Source organism: Anomaloglossus baeobatrachus, chromosome 6 (assembly GCF_048569485.1).
Source record: "Anomaloglossus baeobatrachus isolate aAnoBae1 chromosome 6, aAnoBae1.hap1, whole genome shotgun sequence".
Lineage (NCBI taxonomy): Eukaryota > Metazoa > Chordata > Amphibia > Anura > Aromobatidae > Anomaloglossus > Anomaloglossus baeobatrachus.
The window spans coordinates 94,540,569-94,563,339 of record NC_134358.1 but is presented as its reverse complement, the minus strand read 5'-3'; the positions used below and the strand labels follow the sequence as shown (position 1 = coordinate 94,563,339).

Below are 22,771 nucleotides of genomic sequence, written 5' to 3'. Positions count from 1 at the left end.
AAATGTATCCTAAATGTTTGTGTATGATGGGGCAACATGTGAGTATTTAGGCCGGTCTGAACCTGTCCTAATGTGTGATGTGTTAGTGCGTAAATATAGCGCCCCTGAACCCCTCAGGGTGCTACAAGGTTCTGCATCCCCACCAGGATGCAGGGCCTAACCCCTTAGGGACCCAGAACCTCAGTGCCAGTAACACCAAAAATGCAGGTAATCCCAGTTTTCCCCAACAATCCCCCATACAATGGTACCTAGCTAGCGGGGACCATGGATGGCCGCCTAGGTGTGGAGCCACTCCAGTCCACTAGTTGACCAGGTGGGGGGGGGCAAACTGTGGAGAGTAGCCAGTTGAAGTTGGTCTAGAGTGGACAGCAGAGGTGAAGGTGGAGGGTGTGATTGAGGAGCATCCTGGCTCAGGTTGACGGTGACCTGGTACCCAGGAGAGGTGGTTGCCGGTGGAGTGCTCCTGGAACTACGCACCGACGGGGTACAGGAGTCTAGGACAGGAAAGAGCTTCAAGCCGACCTATTAACACCTGCACAGTAAAGGGGACCATGAAGGACTTTGCTGACCCTAAAGAATTCGAAGACTCAGTAGCAAAGAGAGTCGGGGACAGGACGAGAGACTCCATCCTTATAGGGTTCACACTACCGTCAGGTGGACAAACCACAAGCCGGGGACCCCCAGTGTTCCATACCATGAGGACCCACTTACCAGAGACAGGTGCAGGGGAAGAAGGTACCAGAGAACCAGACACTGGGACGACGGGGACCTGGAGGCGAAACCAGCCGGCCTCAGGCAACCAGTTAACACCTGAAGTGAGTAAACCAGTTGCACTGAAAATCTGTCTGGACTCCTTCTTCCAACGTCCACCGCACCATACCCCTGCTGGGGTAATTCCCTACTTGCGGAGGGCCCAAGTCATCAAAGCTGCACAATCCATCAGCCCCACCAAAACCTGCAGCGGCAGCTCCCTACACTTAGCCGCAACACCACAAGTGGCGTCACGAATAACTTTATTACAGGGGATTTGTGAAATATCCCCATTACAAAAAGGGCCCAGGGCACGGAACCAGGTAACGGCCACCATTGTGACATTCCCAATAGAGACACTACCCGGAACCGAGTACCCCATATCCCTGGGTGCTACATAGATACAGAATAATACCCGTATGAATGCATGGCTTTATTGTAATATCTGTAGTGGACAAACATAACACAAGTGTGTGACTCCGGCCATGTCAGGCAGGAGGCGCAGACTGAGCGCACAGCCTCCACCATGACAGCTCTCTGCTATGTGAACTAGAAGAGTAGGAAATCCTGTCACTGGTGAGAGGGAGGGAGGGGAGCAGGGAGGGAGGGGAGATTTACCTCAGCTCACTACATTACACACATACACACAGAAAGTCAGGAGTGGACATTGCCCAGTGGCTGCAGATATACAGAGGTGGGTGCCAGGCGGCTAGCTGGGTGCTGGCTTCTATTTCCATGGCTTGTGCTGGTTGCTGGGTGTGGTGTGTCTGCATTCGCCCATTGCAGTCCTGTGTCAGGAGGAGTGCGGCTACAAGAGTGAGGGCCCAGTGCTGCGAAAAGTTATACTGCGATTGTATTCCGTAACAGCAGTGTGTCCTGGGCATGTAGTGTATTAATGTATATATGCTCCATGTATAGAGTACTTACTATAGGGTAATACCGCACATGGCAGTATGTACTGAGCATGTGTATATACATATATATGCTTCATATATACAGTACTTACTATTGCGGTAATACTGCACACAGCAGTGTGTCCTGGGCATATAGTGTATTAATGTATATATGCTCCATGTATACAGTACTTACTATTAGGGTAATACCGCACATGGCAGTATGTACTGAGCATGTGTATATACATATATATGCTTCATATATACAGTACTTACTATTGCGGTAATACTGCACACAGCAGTGTGTCCTGGGCATATAGTGTATTAATGTATATATGCTTCATGTATACAGTACTTACTATTAGGGTAATACCACACATGGCAGTATGTACTGAGCATGTGGTGTATATACGTATAAATACTGTATATATGCTCCATGTATACAGTACTTACTATTAGGGTAATACCGCACATGGCAGTATGTACTGAGCATGTGGTGTATATACGTATAAATACTGTATATATGCTTCATATATACAGTACTTACTATTGGGGTAATACTGCACAACAGTGTGTTCTGAGCATGTGGTGTATATATGTATAAATGTATATATGCTTCATATATACAGTACTTACTATTGGGGTAATACCGCACACAGCAGTGTGTTCTGAGCATGTGGTGTATATACGTATAAATGTGTATATGCGCCATGTACTTACTATTGGGGTAATACCGTATACAGCAGTGTCCTGAGCATGTAGTGTGTATATTCGTATAACAATATACAGTGGAACCTTGGTTTAAGAGTAACTTGGTTTGAGAGCGTTTTGCAAGACAAGTAAAGCTTTTTACAAATGTGTAACTTGGTTTAAGAGCAATGCTTTGCAATAAGAGCAAATTCCCACCATCCACACGTCTGGTTCTGTCCTTTCACCGTGCTCTGACCCGCTCTGGAGATAACTTTATGTACTGTTTACTGTATACAGTATACCATTGTACAGAACAGTATATACTATATAGCAGGTCTATCAATTTCCATTTGTGGATATAGTATTGTACTTTCTTTCGGCTAACCAGTACAGCACGTTGGTTATACTGTATCTTGCACACCAACAATGTTATTGTATGCTAAAGTGCAGTTTAATTATATGTTTTTTACTGCACAGTATTTTGTATTAGTGACTGTAATAATTTTATATGAATACAGTACACTTTTGTATTACTGTAATACGTTTGTATAAATACTGTAAATACTTTCGAACTGTGGAACGAATTGTCTGCGTTTCAATTTTTTCCTATGGGAAAATTCGCTTTGATATAAGAGTAACTTGGTTTAAGAGCACACTCCCGGAACCAATTATGCTCGTAATCCAATCCACTGTATATGCTCCATGTACTTACTATTGGGGTAGTACCGCATGCAGTGTATAAATGTATATCTGATCCATGTATACGGTATTTACTATTGGGGTAATACAGCACATAGCAGTGTGTCCTGAACATGTAGTGTATAAATGTATATCTGATCCATGTATACAGTACTTACTATTGGGGTAATACCGCACACTTCAGTGTGTCCTGGGCATGTAGTGTATTAATGTATATATGCTCCATGTATACAGTACTTACTATTGGGGTAATACCGCACACTTCAGTGTGTCCTGAACATGTAGTGTATAAATATATACTGTATATGCTCCATGTACTTGCTATAGGGGTAATACAGCACATAGCAGTGCATCCTGAGCATATGGGTGTGTATACCTATAAATATATATACGCTCCATGGGGCTTGGCTGCAGAACTATTGATTTAAGGCTTGGCCTTTTCTACTCACAGAATACACACAAATAGAAGTCTTTCCTGTGTATTACATACACATCATATATTTCTATACAAGGCACATGGTAATGTTTAGTGAATGTTTATTGGATGCTTCTCTGGTTTTATATGAAGGGATGTGCCCGCACTTTATCACATACAGTAGGCCCTGCAGTCCTTTATTTTTCCAGTTCTCTAAGGACTCGGGACTCGTTCACACATCGGTTTCGCCACTATAATAGCAGACTGTGTTTCGCTCATGTGGTATCTGTTTTGCTTTAGGTTTTCTTCCTTTTTTACATCTGTTATTAAAAACTGAAGGGAGATTAAAATTTGTTCACTTCTTTTTGACCTCATGTTCAAGAATCAATCAGGTGGCTTCAGTCTGAAGAAAAAAAACACAAATCTGACGACCCATTCACTATAATCAGGCAGACAGAGTCACTTTGCGATTCGTTTATCCTCCGTTCTGACAGCGTCTGTCTTCTTTAGGCTGTGTGCGCACGTAGCGTTTTTTCTTGCGTTTCCGCAGCGTTTTGAACTGCAGCGTTTTAATGCAAAAATGCATGCATTTTCATTTCCAGTCACAGTCTATGGGAAATAGGGCTTTCTTGTGCGCACGATGCTTTTAAAAACGCAGCGTTTTAGTTGCCTAAAATTTGTCAAAATCTCTGCGTTTGAAGAAGCAACATGTCAATTGTTTTTCCCATTTTGGCAGCGTTTTGCTAACATTGAAGTCAATGAGAAATCTCTGTTTTTTGGCATTATAGTGAGGTCATGACGTTTCCTTTTGCCCTCACATCCAGCCCGACTTCAAAAAAAGAGTCAAACAATAATTTAACATTATTTTATACATAAATATTAAATCACAATAATCTTTAAATTAAAATTAGCTATTTTGTGTATGATTTAAAGCATGATTTTTTTTTTCCTTTTTTTTCATAGTGTTTGAATGTTTAAACTTTATTTAGTTGTGTATTTGTATTGAAAACGCATCTGACTTTAAGCACACAAAATGCATGTTAAACGCGGTCAAAAAGCGGCAAAAACGCTATAAAAACGCATGCATATTTCCGACGTTTTTGTGGTCAAAACCAAATTTGACATTGACAAATTCTGCCAGAGGATGCGTTCATTTCTGCAAGTAACTGAACGCAACGTGCGCACATGGCCTTAGGTGGACACAAAAGCATGGCCATGACCGACCGACCACATTTTTGTGTTTAAACAGACAGGTCACCTCCGGAACAGAGGACAGGTCACCCCCGGAACAGAGAACAGGTCACCCCCGGAACAGAGAACAGGTCACCCCCGGAACAGAGAACAGGTCACCCCCGGAACAGAGAACAGGTCACCCCCGGAACAGAGAACAGGTCACCCCCGGAACAGAGAACAGGTCACCCCCGGAACAGAGAACAGGTCACCCCCGGAACAGAGAACAGGTCACGTCCAGAACAGAGAACAGGTCACGTCCAGAACAGAGAACAGGTCACGTCCAGAACAGAGAACAGGTCACGAGGTCACGTCCAGAACAGAGAACAGGTCACCTCCAGAACAGAGAACAGGTCACGTCCAGAACAGAGAACAGGTCACGTCCAGAACAGAGAACAGGTCACCTCCAGAACAGAAGCCAGGCAAACTACAAAGTAGCCCCATGCCTGATTATAGTGAGTGGTTCCGTCGAGGGGCCATTCAAATTGTGCTTTAAGGCTATGTGTCCACGGTAGAATGTTGCTGCGGATTTTTCTGCATGAAAATCCGAGGCTTTCCCGCAAAATCCGCACCTTTTCAAAGGTGCGGATTTACCGCGGAATTGCCGCGGATTTTGGTGCGGATTTTTTTTTTTTCCCCCAATTCTGAAGCCAAAATCCGGATCAAAATCCGCAACAATAATTGACATGTTGCAGATTTTTCCGGATCAAAATCCGCACCAAATCCGCCGCGGAAAAATCCGCAGCATGGGCACAGCATTTCCAAAAAGCTATAGAAATGGCTGGGAAGTGCCGCTGCTGCAGATTTTCGGGAAATCCGCGGCTTTTCCGCGAGAAATCCGCGGCAAAATCCGCGCATTTTCCACAGCGTGGGCACATAGCCTAAGGGCTTCATACAGAAACCACTGACGAACTCTAGAATATGTTTTCAATGTACTGTAATATGAACCCAGCCTAAACTGTTAGATTTTTTTCCATTGTCTTTTAACAATTGATTTGTTAAAAACAGATGGAAAAATTGTTAAGTTTTTCATCCTTTCGTAAGAAATCCCCTTGGACTTGAATGGCGTCTGTAAAAATGGATAAAAAAGGGCTTGCATTGAGTTTCATGGGAACCTGATAGCTGGTACACGCTTGAACCACGCGCAGCATGTATCAGATGCTGGCTGTATGATTTTAGCCATAAATGGTTAACTCTGAAACGCTGTGGCGTTTCATAGAAAAACCAAAAGTCACTGGTGGTCCCCAGTGGCTTCTCCTTTCCCACTGCCAGTGACTGAAAGGTCTCCCTGCATGTGCGGGTAAGGAGAGACATGTCAGTCATTGGTAGCTGGCAGGGAGAAGCTGCCAGGGAACCGCCTGTCCATCTCATGCAACTCGTATCTCATGCAGCTCGGTAAGCAGCCGCTTTTATATTATGTTTTTCTCAAAAACGCCGCAGCATTTCAGAATTAAAGTGAATCTGTCAGGTAATTTAGTAGTACAATACTAATGTTATCTTTAAATAGGGCTTAAGGAGACCTTTCAGGATCAGTAAGTTTTATTGCTCTACGTTATCCTGTTATCTTGCTGTAAGCTCCATAGAATTCAGTGTCTTGTGCACACTAGTCAAGTGTATGTAAATACAATTTGTATATTCACTGGACTCCCCCTCCCACCTCCCAGTGCATTCACTATCACTGCTGAGAGGTGGGAGGGAGTACGGGTGGGGGCAGCAGGGCAAATTCAATTCAGATTTCCTATCACTGATGCCAGCACTGAGAGGTGGGAGGGGGGAGCAGTGAATATGAGGTTTGTATAAACATACACTTGACTAGTTATGGTACTACTCACACTGATTTCTGCGGAGCTTACAACAAGATAACAGTATAAGGTAGAGCAATAAAGTTACTGATCCTGAAAGGTCTCCTTAAGCCCTATTTAAAGATAACAGTATTGTACTGGAAAATCACCTGACAGATTCTCTTTCAACATACATGGCTAAAATCATAGTCCGTGTCAGATACCTGTTCCCATTAACAGAAAGGACCGTACACGGATGAGAAAAACTCATTCATATGTCTGTTTTTTTTCTTCATAATTAATTTCAAGCATTATTTTGGTTCAGAATTTTGTCAGTATTTGGTCAGTGTGTCCATTTTTCTTATATGGAAAAAGAAGGGAATTTTGTTTACTTACCGTAAATTCCTTTTCTTCTAGCTCCAATTGGGAGACCCAGACAATTGGGTGTATAGCTATTGCCTCTGGAGGCCACACAAAGTATTACACTTAAAAGTGTAAGGCCCCTCCCCTTCTGGCTATACACCCCCAGTGGGATCACTGGCTCACCAGTTTTAGTGCCAAAGCAAGAAGGAGGAAAGCCAATAACTGGTTTAAAGACCAATTCAATCCGAGGAAACATCGGAGAACTGAACCATACCACATGAACAACATGTGTACCCGAAAAAACAGAAAAACCCCGAGAAAACAGGGCGGGTGCTGGGTCTCCCAATTGGAGCTAGAAGAAAAGGAATTTACGGTAAGTAAACAAAATTCCCTTCTTCTTTGTCGCTCCATTGGGAGACCCAGACAATTGGGATGTCCAAAAGCAATCCCTGGGTGGGTAAAAGAATACCTCATGATAGGGCCGTCAAACGGCCCTCTCCTACAGGTGGCCAACCGCCGCCTGAATGACTTATCTACCTAGGCTGGCGTCTGCCGAAGCGTAGGTATGCATCTGATAATGCTTGGTAAAAGTAAGTAGACTCGACCAGGTGGGTGCCTGACACACCTGCTGAGCCGTAGCCTGGTGCCGTAATGCCCAGGATGCACCCACGGCTCTGGTAGAATGGGCCTTCGGCCTTGAGAGAACCAGAAGCCCAGTAGAACTGTAGGTTTCAAGAATTGGTTCCTCGAGCCCCCGAGCAAGGGTGGATCTGGAAGCTTGCGCCTCCTTCGCACAAAGCACAAAACTGGTGAGCCAGTGATCCCACTGGGGGTGTATAGCCAGAAGGGGAGGGGCCTTACACTTTTAAGTGTAATACTTTGTGTGGCCTCCAGAGGCAATAGCTATACACCCAATTGTCTGGGTCTCCCAATGGAGCGACAAAGAAAAACAACTTTTGGAGGTTTCTTAAGCTTCTTCTAGAAAATATTCAGAGTAAAATTAACAACTCTACTACAACTATGATGACACTGGTTTGCTGTCTGAGGGATTTCACAGACCCGTAAACTTGAATGAACAATTTTGATCGGTGACTTCATTTGCAAAAATAACAGATGTGACTTGCCCCATGAATTATAATAGGAACATGCTCTGTGAAAAACATGGCTAGATCATGGATGTCTGAATGAGACCCTGTGTGGAAATCAATGTTTGTCATCTATTTTTTTTTTTTATTTTTTTTATTTCTACAGACACATTATATGCTAAGGCGGCGGCCCCCAACCTTTCTTACCGTGAGATCCACATTCAGCGGGAGCCCTCCCACTTACACCATTGTGACACCAAGAGTGCCACAGTACCCATATAATGACAGCCAAAGCTACACAGAAGGCCCAACAAAACCTTGTGCCCCCTCCATTATACTTACCATACATCCAGTGGTCCCCACTTTACACCCTTGCATCAAGCACATTCACCACATTATCATCGAGCTTCAAGCACTCATCTAAATGGATGTATAGTCTCCTTCGTACCAGTATACAATCATCTAGATCTGCTCTCCTGTCTGGAGCTACACAAAAGTCTACAATTGCCGATTTCTCTACATAGTTGTTTGCTAAACCTGGTGCTAACGCACCAAGCAGGGAGACACAACATGGGCCAGCGGATCACATGTTGTAGACCCTGCTCTAAGGCTATGTGTCCACTGGACAACGTACCCACGGACTTTGCTGCAGGTTTGTCCCCAGGTTTCCCGCAGCTGCTCCCTGAAATCCGCAGCTATCCATTGCTGCGGGATTCGAGCATTTTAGTTGCGGTAAACCTGCGGGACAAGTGTGGAAATACCGGTGGATGTCCCACCCTGTATCTCCATAGTGGCAAGACATCCGCAGATATTTCCGCATGAATAATGGACATGCTGTTACGTGCGGCTGCGGGAAATCTTCAGCATATTCCGCAGCCGCACATAACGCAGCATTGATACAGCATTCCCCAAATCCCATAGGATAACATAGGGAGTGTCTGTACTTGCATAAACCTGCGGATTTATTTGGAAAATCCAGATAAATCTGCGTTTTTTTTGCTGCAAAATCCGCGGGTATGTTGTCCTGCGGGCACACACCGCCAGGCCTCATTCAGACGTCCGCGAGTCACATACGTTTTCTATTCATGTTTTTCACACACCCATTATAGTTTATAGGTCTGTTTAGATGTCCGAGTTCTTTTTTCTTCTGTGGACCAGGCGGTCTGGAAAAAATCATAGAGATATGTCTGTTTTTGGTCCGAGTCATGTATCAAAAATACCAATACAAGTCTATGGGTCTGTGAAAATCATTTGGTATCAGCATATTGTGTGTGATTAACATTGGAATGGATAGAAGTTTTGCAGTTTTTTGGTTTTTTTTATCAGTGAAAAATCACTTATGAAACAAAATGAAATTTGGACCCAAAACACTGATGAATCCAGATGAGCAGACCAGTGGGGTTCAGTGGCTCCATCCAGACTGTAGATAAAGTTAAGTTTGGGGCTGAGCACAGCGATGCTCGCTCAAGTGGTGTCCATACATACTCCTCAACTCCGAATGTGAACGCTGTTTTCTTGTTTGGTAAAGTCTGTATTTGGTATGAATAATACCAAACACCGATCCTCGGGTTCTCGCATCTCTACTGATGAACAATGGTTTGTGTTTTTATTTCCTTGAAAAATCACAGACGTAGAAGTGAGGGCTGAAGAACCATTCATATGTATATTAAAAGAAAAAAACAAAAAGCGGCATGTTCTATTCTGGTTAGTTTTTGTAGACAGAAGTGGTATTTTTTTTCCCCCCATTGTTTGGGAAACCCTTAGCTTTTTTTGTTTAACCAACCTTGTACCATGCGCTTTTCTTATACTAAAAAACAAATGAAACATGGAACTCAAAATAGATGAAAAACAGACCATTACAGAGATGAAAAATAGTGTTTGTGGACACACGTGTGTCTAAAGCCTAACATTGAGGGCACATTCATCAATGTCAGATTGGACTCCAACTCTTGGCACTTGTGCTCATTTTTTGTGTATAGTCGGCCATATATGTGTCACCAAGGAAAGGGGTACTCAATACCAGGCGGTTTGCACTTTGGGAATGTCACTTTGGTGGCCGTTGCCCTGTCCCATGCCCTGGATGCTTTTTAATGGGGAGTATTTACAGGGGAGAATAAAGTCATTTGTGTGACGCCACCTGCGGGTTGCAGTTAAGATGGTGAAACCGCCGCTGCTGAAGTGGTTACTCCCAGGGCTGGTGGTAATGACAGCTGTGGTGGTAGGCCCTGCGCAGGTAGGGCTGAGTCTTGGAGATGTATGATGGAGTAATAAGGGAAACCACACCATGGGTTGTAAACAAAACAACAGTCTCTACTCACTCTGGATCCATGGATGGCTGGTTCAGGTCCCTGTACTTCCAGTGCCAGTTGATGACTCGGTTGCTCTGTCCCCGGCACTCTCAGTGTGGTTGGGTCCCCGTAGCGTGGAGCGTTTGGGGTCCGACTGTCCCTTTGTGGTGGCAGTCTCCTTGTCCGTACGTCGGGCAGTGTGGACCCTGTAGGGCTGGTCTGTGTCCGAACCCTGATCCTTGCTTTACTGCTGATGCCCCCGGATTTGTGGGTCAGTGAGGTCCGGGCAGGTCCCCTCACTGTGCAGGTATTTGCCAGGCCGTATGAAACTTTCAACTGACCTAGGGCCCTGTGCCCCATGCGTGCTCTGGTCCCAGCGGTGCCCTTGTGTACCTGCCCTGGCGACCACTCTCCTGTTCCCCCGGGTGACCGTTACACGACCCAGCTCTCAGGCACGTCCGTGAACTTCACTGTGCACCACCGTTCTCTCTAGACTGACTGCTGTCCCCTCCCACCAGGCTGTCTAGTTCCCTGGTCTGGCTCCGCCCTCTAGTTGGCCATCCCCTTGTGTGACTAGGCAGTGCCCCCTGGTGTGGAGTGGTAACTAGGATTTTGATGTGTGTTGGTGATGCTAGCACTGGTGTTCCAGGTCCCAGGGGGTAGGTCCTGCATCCCCGTGAGGATGCCATTCCCTGTAGTGCCCTGAGTGGTTCAGGGGCACTACATATACATTGCACTGTCTTTCGGCCAGTAGGGCTCCTGGGGTCTCTGCCAACCAAGCAAATGGCTAATATAATTGCATTCCCATAGCCCGATACCTCTCACTCTCAGCAGCATCTGTTGGAGACAGTCAATAGGCAATCAAACATATTATGGTGACCCGATCTGTCTGAAATATACGGGTTCAGCATACTTTAAATGGGCGCTGTGTACGCCAGAAACTTGTCAGTCTGTGGCCAATGGTGAATATAGTTTTTATACCCTTTTAATAGAATTTCAATAAAGAACTTTTTTATTTTTATTGGTTGTGCTATTCACTTTTCCTACATTTTAATGGAAGAATTTGTGATATTTTTTTTCATGATACCACTGCATGATTGGGCATGTCGCATTTTAATATACCATAGAGATCTGTCAAACATTATTAATTTAATATAAATAATTTATGTACGCCTCATCCACACTGTAAAGCAGTAAATGTCACGATGTGACTGCAGGTGTCACGTCAGGTACGAGAGGACTTCCGGCGAGAGGTGCAACACAGAGGGAACACCAGGGTAGCAATACAATGGAAGGTTTGGCACTAAGGAGAGGGGAGCGGAGTCACCTCATAACATTCACCTGAGGATGATCCCTGCACTCCTTAACGTCTCTTGATGGGTCCTTTTCCTCCGTGCACGGTCATGTGCCTAGGCACTCGCTGGCCCTGAACTCACCCCGACTAGTGAAGGCCAGCGATACGCCATTCTCGCTACTGCAATAAGGCAACATGAGGAAGGTAAGACAAACAGGTTGGGGAAAGACAAAACAAATTATACTCCACAGCTTCTCCAGCAGGAACTTCACAGCTGCAACATTAGCGACACTTCAGCTTCTCCAGAGATTGGCTCCTTCAAAGTAGACCGCATAGATATGAGCTATAACCGGCATAGGGAGGAGAATAGAAATGACCTGAAGTGCAGGGGCATTCAGAAGCGCAGTCACAGCGAACACAGGTAGTCATGTCATTGCTGGTGATGCTGAATTAAATAGCATGTGGGCGTACTAACATGATAAGAGGGCGGCTAGTTGGGGATTATAACACCCATGGGATTTGTGTTTTTTTTATATGCATATTTTTGGGGCTACCCCTAAATGCCTGTAGAAAAAGAAATAAATGCTCCACATTGTGTACCGCCTCGCGCTCGGCTGCAGCCGAGCCGCTTGGATCCGGGCTCGTTGGTGGGTGGCTCGAGCGCCTCCAGACCCGGGGTCACTTCGCTCTGAAACGGTGCTGGCGCTACTTAGGGGGGTGGTAGGTAGGTGTACGGCCGGAGCCGTGTTTGAGTTCGTGACGCCACCCACGAGATGTGGTGAAGGTGTAGATACCACCGCTGCGGTTACGGGGCACCCGGGGGAGATGATTATGCAGCAACATGTTAACCCCTCCGTGGGCCGGGATGATGGCCCCGGGGCCCGTTGGGGAGAGTAGCTGGGCGGTGCAGGGCGGTGCACGGCCGGATGGCACTGTTGTACTCACTGTTATTGACACACACAAGTCTCTGATGAACAAAGTTGATGGTGGTTGGTGCCCGCAGCCGTCTGCGTCTGGTCCCCCACCTGGTTCGGTGGTCTTTGCCTTTCTCCTGCACCGTATTGTGTAGCTGTAGACTGCCTGCGCTTCAGCGACGGGAGTCCACTCCCCGGCTTTGTGTATGTCGGGAGAGCCCTTTGCCGCAGACGCTGGCCTGTGGGATCTCTCTGCCTGTGCGGTGGCTTTCTATCCCCCTCGTTGGGCTGTTGTCTTCAGTCGGGACTTGGGTGGGAAAGGACCATAGTCCAGACTGCAATCAGTGAATTAACTCAGTCCAGTGGATTCTGGACCTCGTTTCAGGGTCTGAGTACCCCCTGTGTGCTCCGGTTTCCGAGTCGGTTCCCCAGGTCGGTACCGGCGGGCCACTACCCTGTCCCGGTCCACCACGGTTCCACCGAGCCGTCTTCCCAGGCCTGACCTTCTCACTGCTCAACACTCAAACTCATCTCAACTGAACTGTCTGTTTCCTGCCTCAGTCCCTCTGAACTCCTCGGCGGTCGTGGCCAACCACCTGGCTCCACCCCCCTGGTGTGTCCATCAAGCTCGGCGGGAGGTGACTAGGTTTTAATGTAGTTGGCTGGTGTTACCTTGTGTGGGACTGGTGTTGTGCGGGGCGCTATCTGTGACTACCTTGCTAGTCCAGGGCGTCACAATTGCATCTCTAAAACCTCAGTGAGTGTGAGGATGAAATCACATTCCTTTTATTTCAACTGTTAATGCAGCAGAAACACAGAGCATTGCTGTGAATTTCATATCCCCAGACTGAGAATTCCTGTGTAGACTTTGGGCACAATGCAGACAGTGGAATCTGCAGCGTTACTGATATGAATGTTGGGGATTTTTCCTTTGCAGATCTCCCATAATGTCACATGTTGATGTGAAGTATAAGGTGACTAGAAGGAAAGTGAGGGCACAATGTGGATCGCATTCTCCTGAGAGGTCCTGACCCCAGAAGTCACAGTTTACAGTTACACAGAATTGTGCCACTGCTTATGTAATATTATTGAGACATAGTGACATGCTTCATACTTGATTAGTAAACTTCTCCTCCATGATGTTGGTATTTTATGACATGGAAAAAAATACTTGTGCTTTTTATTTACGTGACTCACTCCTGAAGGTTAGAGAGTGCTTCACAAGCACCTGAGTATTGGGATGAATTCTGACTCATTTATTCCATGGGCATAATGTGTCCGTATTCTCCGGACAGGCACATGACATTACTACGCATGAGGTCATTGCTTGTTTCCAGATTTCACTATAACACAATTATGGTAGGAAATTGTTACCATTATTCTTAATAATGCTTAACAAGCTATGGACAGCTTTGTACATGGAAAGAAAAGATTTTCACTTATGTTATTGGTTACCTTTGGTTAGTTTTGTTTCCTTCTGCAATCTTAATTCATTCACTGATGTGCAACTTATATCCTGATACAAGTTTCAGAGTTTTCCTTTGTGGGAGTGTCTCTCCCAGGAATATAGGCTGGATGTGAGATCAGTACATATCTAGAGCATAGATGGGCTCTAGCTCTTCATATCCAACCTACAGACCAAGGCAGTCAAAGGGCTGGAAAGAGTGGCGCACACCACCTCAGGGCCGCCACCCCTTATGGTGTGTCAGTTTCATCAGTATCTGCATCCTCAAGATGCAGATACCAATGAATAAAATGGTGAAACCGGGAGTAGTCAGGTACCTCTACCACCATTTATCCTGTGCAACTGAATCTCAGCACAGCAGGTGCGATGACTTTGTTATGCTGTGTGCAGCCTCAGTCTACACACTGCACAAAACAGAGCAAGCATCAGAGGGAATGCAGTTATGTGAGCAGTCCTATATATTTTTTTTTTATTTATTGTCAGTAGATAGTTGAGGGTAAATATAGGTGCAATTACACTTTGTGTAGGCATATCATACTGTATGGGGAGCTATGAAGGATCATCAAATTGTTTGGGGGGGCTGTGGGGACATCATACACTATTGTGGGCTATGGGGGCATCATTGTGGATGTGAGGGCATCATGCTGTGTGTGTGGGGGGTTTGTAGGGGCATCATAGTGTGTGTGTGTGTGGAGATCTTATTGTGTGTGGGGGCAGCATACTGTGTGTGTGGAGTTGTGGGGGCAGCACACTGTGTATGGGGGCTGTGGTGACATACTGTGTGTAGGGGCAGCTGATCGGAAAAGTATAAACATAACAGAGATACATTGATATAGGGGACTGTCCCCTATATAAATGTATCTCTGTTATGTTTATCGGTGAATTTTCCTGAGGAAGAAGAGGGGATATCTCTTCGAAACGCGTAGACTAAACCATCACTATTGCTTTTATTATTTGGAGTGATTCTTTGTACAGCAGCACGGAGTATACCACCATTATCCTGGTTTTTGTATTGCTTCTGCCTTTGGCACGTGAGATCGGCTGCAGCTGTTATATGTCTCTATACTGGTTGTGAGTCTCACAACCTTTCCAGGTGAGCGGTTTTCCTATTAAAAATTCACTATATTTTACACTGGTAAGACCCTATTGCGCTCCCTATATCCACAGCTTTTTCCTAACTGGCACGTGAGCTGTAGTCCAGGCAGCGAGAATCTCCTGCTGATAAATCACTCATTGTACTGAAACATCACACAGCCTACTAAGAGACACATCCCTGAAATCGGTGTCTCTGCCTCAACCTTATGCTGTCCTCAGAATACATAGCAAAAAGCTGCTAACAGATTCCGTTTAGGCTTAAACTGAAAGAAGGAAGGAGATGATAAGGAGGGATGAGAGGAAATTAACTTTATTTCTCAGCATTAGATCCGATGTTCAGTGCCAGTGCAGGGCACAGTTACAGCCATCGCTCACTATGTACTGAGCGGTGACTGAATCCGAACCTGTGCCACCCTTGTCTGAGGCTGCCGGGAGGAATGAAGTTCATTATCTCCCGGACAACATCAAAAAGCTATGAACCTGCAGATAAATCCCATATCTGTGAGCCGCCCCTGGTAGACCTCCAATGTCACGATGGTGTGTCTGAGTGGTGATGTGGCCATATCAGGTGCTTGCGACAGGCTTTTGTGATGGGGGTTAAAAAATATTAAAAAGGGGGAGAGAAAAATGACATAGAGTTTGTGACGCCAGTTGGGACGTTCGGCTTTGGCATGGCTGGGCACTGCTGAAGATCCCCATGGGTTAAGTGGTGATGCGCAGTGCCAGAGGATTGTCCCCTCACCCCCCCCCCCCCCCCCAATAGTGATGTGTCGGTCGGGAACAATCTGACACAAAGATCCGGCTCCCTGCAGTGAGAGCCACTAAATTCTCACTGGGCATAAAATTTGGGTGTTTGGATGGCAAAACCCTACCCACTTAAACAAAGCCACGCCCACTCGGCAAATTAATTGGCCCGTTGTGGGTTACGGGGTTTAGCCATGGGTGGGCGTTGTTTCGGCGGCATTAACACAAGCTTAAATATGTGTTCACCTGCGGTGAACACATATTTAATAGGGATCCATGAACAAGCCGGCTCTTTTTGGTGAGCGGAGCCATGGCAACTGGATGACCAAAAAGAGCCGGACTGCTCATCACTCCCCCCCAACTTGGGCTGGTTCCTCAGGATGTTGGGGTAGGGATGGCGCTGCAGAGAATAAGTCAGCCAGAGACAGGACAGGGAGCTTTTACCTTTTACTAAAGCTCTGCAGAAAACAGTCCGGAACCTTCTTTACAGCCCTTCACAATGATGGTGGTGTGACCTGCCCTAATGAGTGTGGCTTCTCTGCTGTATGGTGGTAGTGTATTCCTCCTGCCTTTACTTCCGTACCTGGGAATAGGTGTCTTGATGTCCTGGGATTTTCAAGACAAGTAAACTCTGAATCTTTAATCCCTTCCAGTAAGCAGGTGACTGGAATCTTGAGGAAGGACTCAGTGTTTCTTCCAGAAGTTTCCAGAAGCAATCACGTCACTGAGCTCCTGGGCAAATTTCACTACTCCTTATAAAAAAGCTACAAGCAGTCTCTCAGTTTGCCACTGACCTTGAAAATCCAGGTGGCCTAGTGTTTTGCTATATTTTAGCACTAAGGTTCAGATACGGCTTTAAAGAAGGCAAATAAGTAATTTTATTATAAAGGTTAATATAAAATACAAACTTAAAGGAAAAGTATGATATTGTGTACACTTTTGTATATTCAACATACAAAGGTTAAGTACAGTTAAATACTTACATCACCAAGGAGTTTTGAAAAATCATCTGTCTGGAACTACAGTCAGAGAAGCATGACATAGACAGAGAACTCCTGGACATCACTGCCCGGACGTCTCACGGTGCAGCAAACACGAGCTTCTGTCTGTGCTATACTTTATCTGATCTTAAATAGAGGCTTGAATAATATTACAAGCCTTAGGGCGGCTTTGTACGTTGCGACATTGCATGTGCGATGTCGGTGGGGTCAAATCGAAAGTGACTCACATCCGGCGTCACTTTCGACATCGTACTGTGTAAATGCTAGATGATACGATGAACGAGCGCAAAAACGTCGTTATCGTATCATCGTTGCATTCACCGACTTTTCCATAATGCCGGAGCTGCGACAGGTACGATACAGTTCCTCGTTCCTGCGGCAGCACACATCGCTGTGTGTGAAGCCGCAGGAGCGAGGAACATCTCCTTACCCGCCGCCGGCGGCTATACGGAAGGAAGGAGGTGGGCGGGATGTTTACATCCTGCTCATCTCCGCCCCTCCGCCGCTATTGGCCGCCTGCCGTGTGACATCGCTATGACGCCACATGACCCTCCCCCTTAGAAAGGAGGCGGGTCGCCGGCCAGAGCGACGGTCGCAGGGCAGGTGAGTGCATGTGAAGCTGGCGTAGCGATAATTTTCGCTACGCCAGCTTTCACAAGATATTGTACCTGCGACGGGGGCGGGGACTATCGCGTGCGACATCGCAGCATCAGCTTGCGATGTCGCAACGTGCAAAGCTCGCCTTAAAGTTAATGTGTTGTAGTCTTATTGATCCATGCCCTTTGATGGCCAGTCATTGGGCATAGATGAATCAGAGATACACCAAACATCAGATAATGGGGTAATAAACCCACAGCATTCAAATCTCCCAAGAATACACATCAGGTATTTGAGCTAGGTAAATGGATTGTCTGTCTGTGTATATAGCAAACACATAAAACATCAGATATTTGAGGAAAGTAAATCATAAGGATTCTCTTACAATGGTATATTGTCTGTATATTCAAGACAAACACACAGAAACCCTTAAGGATACACAAGATTTTGTAACCATGTACACTTTGTCTGTCTGATTAAACAATATCTTATAGTATAACATAATGTATGTGCTCAAAAATAGCCATTTTTATATTTGCAATACACCTAGGGACTGTATCAATTTGTAGCTGCCCCCCCCAGAGCTTTTAACAGTTACCTCAGGACAGTACGTCTCCATGTTACACTCCTCTCACACCCTCACCATGACTTCAACTCCAACTCACTGAATTTACCTCACACCTAAGCTCCTCCCCTTTTCCTTCTAGGGTGCACACAACAAGCTTTGTTATCAACTCAGGTGAACAGCCCCAGTAAGGGAGTATGGGGAAATGTTTATGTGGTGAACAGCAGAGAAAAACAAATCTCATTAAAGCTGCGAATACATGTTATACTGTCACATCCTCACCAGTGTCCGCTCCTGCGACTTCTACTTCAGTCACCAGGTGCCGCCGAATTTCCACTGTAGACTGTGCTGGTGATGGGGAGGAGTCGGTGCCAGTGGCTCTGTTGGGCACAGGCTCCGCTCATCCACTAGGCTGGGTTTTCCTGATGCCTGCAGTACCAATGGCTGAGTGTAGGTGGCGTGTGTCTTCCAGCTGAGGTTGCCACTATTCAGCTTCAGCCAATGGAAAGACACCACACCCTTTTTATCCCCCCTTCCAGGGTCGGTCTGGCCCGCCGGGGTACCGGGGAATCCCCCGGTAGGCCTCGGGCCCTCAGTGGGCCCCTATGCCTTAATTAGTGCGGCGCTGTGTACAGCGCCGCGGGACCGCCGGTTTTTCAGGGCCGGCGTTATGTGTGGCAGACTGGGCAGGGCCCCAACGCTCTGATACCCCCCCTACGCTCTGAGGGCCCCCCAGCCTTTCAATCACAAACTGCAGCGATAGTACAAGTTCTGTACTATCGCTGCAGTTTTTGCGGGTGCAGAAGGACCTGCGGTGACATCACAGACAGTCATGTGACTCACCGTAGGTCCTGCACTGCGGAAGTCCCAGGCCAGTACATATCCAGTGTACAGGCCTGGAGACCGCGCGCTATTCAAATGTACGTGCATCCTTCTGACGCGCGTACATGTGAACAGTGCGGCCGGTGTCAGGGCTGAGGCGGAGGAGCTGCTCAGCCCCGCACCGACACAGCGGCCGTCATCACACTGCCGCCGGAGCAGCAGACGAGAGGATGCGCAGGGCTGCAGGTAAGCGCTCAGAAGGTGCCGAAGAAAAAAAAAATAATTCTCACCTGTTCTCCTCTGTTCCCGCGGTGATCCAGACTGCAAGACTCAGACCCCCTCAGTGACCCGTCCGATGCACGGAGCCGCCGCTGCAGGCTGACTTCATTGCTTTACTGCAGTTAAATGCTTTACGGCGCCGCAAAGCATTTAACTGCAGTAAAGCGATGATGGCATCCTGCGGTGGCGGCTCCGTGCACCGGACGAGATCATGGAGGGGTCCATGAGCCTGCGGACTGGTAAGGTAAGGACAGCGCAGGAACGGAGGAAAGGTGAGAACGTGTGTGTGTGTGTGTGTGTGTGTGTGTGTGTGTGTGTAAACAATGACATAATAGAGGACAAGAAGGGAGGCCCATTGCTACAGTACACAAGGCTGGGGGGCCCATTGCTACAGTACACAAGACTGGGGGGCCCATTGCTACAGTACACAAGGCTGGGGGGCCCATTGCTACCCCCAGTGTCAGTGTCATTATCCTGTACCCCCAGTGTAAGTGTCATTATCCTGTACCCCAGTGTCATTATCCTGCACCCCCAGTGTCATTATCATTATCCTGCACCCCCAGTGTAAGTGTCATTATCCTGTACCCCAGTGTCATTATCCTGTACCCCCAGTGTCAGTGTCATTATCCTGTACCCCCAGTGTCAGTGTCATTATCCTGTACCCCCAGTGTCATTATCATTATCCTGCACCCCCAGTGTCAGTGTCATTATCCTGTACCCCAGTGTCATTATCCTGCACCCCCAGTGTCAGTGTCATTATCCTGTACCCCAGTGTCATTATCCTGTACCCCCAGTGTCAGTGTCATTATCCTGCACCCCCAGTGTCAGTGTCATTATCCTGTACCCCCCAGTGTCAGTGTCATTATCCTGTACCCCCAGTGTCAGTGTCATTATCCTGTACCCCCAGTGTCAGTGACATTATCCTGTACCCCCAGTGTCAGTGTCATTATCCTGTACCCCCAGTGTCAGTGCCATTATCCTGTACCCCCAGTGTCAGCGTCATTATCCTGTACCCCCAAAGGTCAGCGTCATTATCCTGTACCCCCAGTGTCAGTGTCATTATCCTGTACCCCCAGTGTCAGTGACATTATCCTGTACCCCCAGTGTCAGTGTCATTATCCTGTACCCCCAGTGTCAGTGCCATTATCCTGTACCCCCAGTGTCAGCGTCATTATCCTGTACCCCCAAAGGTCAGCGTCATTATCCTGTACCCCCAGTGTCAGTGTCATTATCCTGTACCCCCAGTGTCAGTGTCATTATCCTGTACTCCCAGTGTCAGTGTCATTATCCTGTACCCCCAGTGTCAGTGTCATTATCCTGTACCCCCGAATGTCAGCGTCATTATCCTGTACCCCCAGTGTCAGTGTCATTATCCTGTACCCCCAGTGTCAGTGTCATTATCCTGTACCCCCAGTGTCAGTGTCATTATCCTGTACCCCCAGTGTCAGTGTCATTATCCTGTACCCCCAGTGTCAGTGTCATTATCCTGTACCCCCAGTGTCAGTGCCATTATCCTGTACCCCCAGTGTCAGTATCATTATCCTGTACCCCCAGTGTCAGTGTCATTATCCTGTACCCCCAGTGTCAGTGTCGTTATCCTGTACCCCCAGTGTCATTATCCTGTACCCCAGTGTCATTATCCTGTACCTCCAGTGTCAGTGTCATTATCCTGTACCCCCAGTGTCAGTGTCATTATCCTGTACCCCCAGTGTCAGTGTCATTATCCTGTACCCCCAGTGTCAGTGCCATTATCCTGTACCCCCAGTGTCAGTATCATTATCCTGTACCCCCAGTGTCAGTGTCATTATCCTGTACCCCCAGTGTCAGTGTCGTTATCCTGTACCCCCAGTGTCATTATCCTGTACCCCAGTGTCATTATCCTGTACCTCCAGTGTCAGTGTCATTATCCTGTACCCCCAGTGTCAGTGTCATATCCTGCACCCCCAGAGTCAGTATCTTAGGCTATATGTAATTACTCTTCAGGGGGCCTCTATATGTGATGATAGTACAGGAGGAGCTTCAGTATAAGAACTGTAAATGTAAAACAAAAAAAAGCCTGATCTATCTATAGAGCAGTGTTGTCAGAATACACCGGACTAGTGAAGGGTTTATTCAACATGTAAAACTAGTTTAGAAACTATAGTGAAGACAAATATTCACCAGAGTCTCCAGATGGTAAAGTGTATTGGGTGGTAATGCTTCACACCTCCACATACTGACTCTTAGGGGTACTTTGCACACTACGACATCGCAGGTGCGATGTCGGTGGGGTCAAATTGAAAATGACGCACTTTCGGCATCGCATGCGACATTGTAGTGTGTAAAGGCTCGATGATACGATTAACGAGCGCAAAAGCGTCGTAATCGTATCATCACTGCAGCGTCGGCGTAATCCATGATTACGCTGACGCGACAGTCCGATGTTGTTCCTCGCTCCTGCGGCAGCACATATCGCTGTGTGTGAAGCCGCAGGAGCAAGGAACATCTCCTACCGGCGTCACTGCGGCTTCCGTAGGATATGCGGAAGGAAGGAGATGGGCGGGATGTTTACATCCCACTCATCTCCGCTCCGATTGGCCGCCTGGCGTGTGACGTCGCTATGACGCCGCACGACCCGCCCCCTTAACAAGGAGGCGGGTCGCCGGCCAGAGCGACGGTCGCAGGACAGGTGAGTCCATGTGAAGCTGCCGTAGCGATAATGTTTGCTACGGCAGCTATCACAAGGATATCGCCGCTGCGACGGGGGCGGGGACTATCGCGCTCGGCATCGCAGCATCGGCCTGCGATGTCGCAGCGTGCAAAGTACCTCTTAGGGTATGTGCCCATGATCAGGACTCACTGTGTTCTGCATGGAGCGGGTCCTGACCTGCGGGGCCGCGAGTCTCCTCCGCAGGAGACCGCAGCTGTCAGTACCCACAATCAGGCTTCAGTGCGCTGCGGTCTTTCACTTTTGTTCTCCCTACGGAGGGTCATGCGATTACGCAGCAAACAATTGACATTCTGCGGTCGAGAAAGAAGGTCCGCAGGTCAGTGTTTGCTGCGGAATAAAGAATCACATTGCCACGGGATTTCTAGAAATCCATCCACTGTGCTTGTACTTACAACGCAGCGTTTTGGATGCAGCTGAACCATGCTACAGCCAACATGCTGCAAACACTGATCGTGGACGGCTGGGCACTCACCCTTACAGAGGATTTCCCTATATGGTGGATAGATGGCGGCAGAGGGGGATTAATTTTAGTAAACGTTTCCATGTGAAGCTGCTGGATAACATTTTGCTTCTCTTTGAATATTATTTGGCTGATGAGTTCGGTGGTTTTCATAGGACAAGGAATGTCCGTGTGTAAGAAAAACTGCGGCTGACTGTAAATAACAGATTCCATTATTAACTGCAATAAATAAGAGGCTACAAGAAATCCTGTGCTATACGCAGGCACAGGACAGGGCTCTTCTGCGCTATCTGCAGGCACAGGACAGGGCTCTTCTGCGCTATCTGCAGGCACAGGACAGGGCTCTTCTGCGCTATACGCAGGCACAGGACAGGTCTCTAATGCGCACTGTAGAGTTTTCTAATAGGCTCACGTTATACTGAGAGAAGCCGGAAATGATCAAGTAATAAAAACGTTTATGGTAGCCATAGTGTGGGCCCCTAGAGGCAATTTCCCTGGTAGGCCCCTCACACCCCAGTCCGACCCTGCCCCCTTCTATCTATGGCCATTGCCAGAAATAGATTGTATTCCTGCTACTCTGGTCTCCCTACTCTGATTATTGATTCCTGCTTTGACCCCAGCCTGCTCTCTA

General features: G+C 47.1%; 1 protein-coding gene across 2 annotated transcripts in view; it reads left to right on the top strand.

Moving 5' to 3' along the window:
• The first annotated feature begins 1,286 nt into the window (after positions 1 to 1,286).
• CPNE3 (copine 3) overlaps positions 1,287 to 22,771 on the top strand; it is a 132,554-nt gene continuing 111,069 nt past the window's right edge. The window contains exon 1 of one of the 2 annotated variants that reach the window (XM_075353114.1): positions 1,287 to 1,326. The gene's annotated coding sequence lies outside the window, so the exon portion shown is untranslated. Of the gene's footprint in view, positions 1,327 to 1,354; positions 1,445 to 22,771 lie in introns of those variants that run through there. The other variant, XM_075353113.1, reaches the window with a different exon arrangement.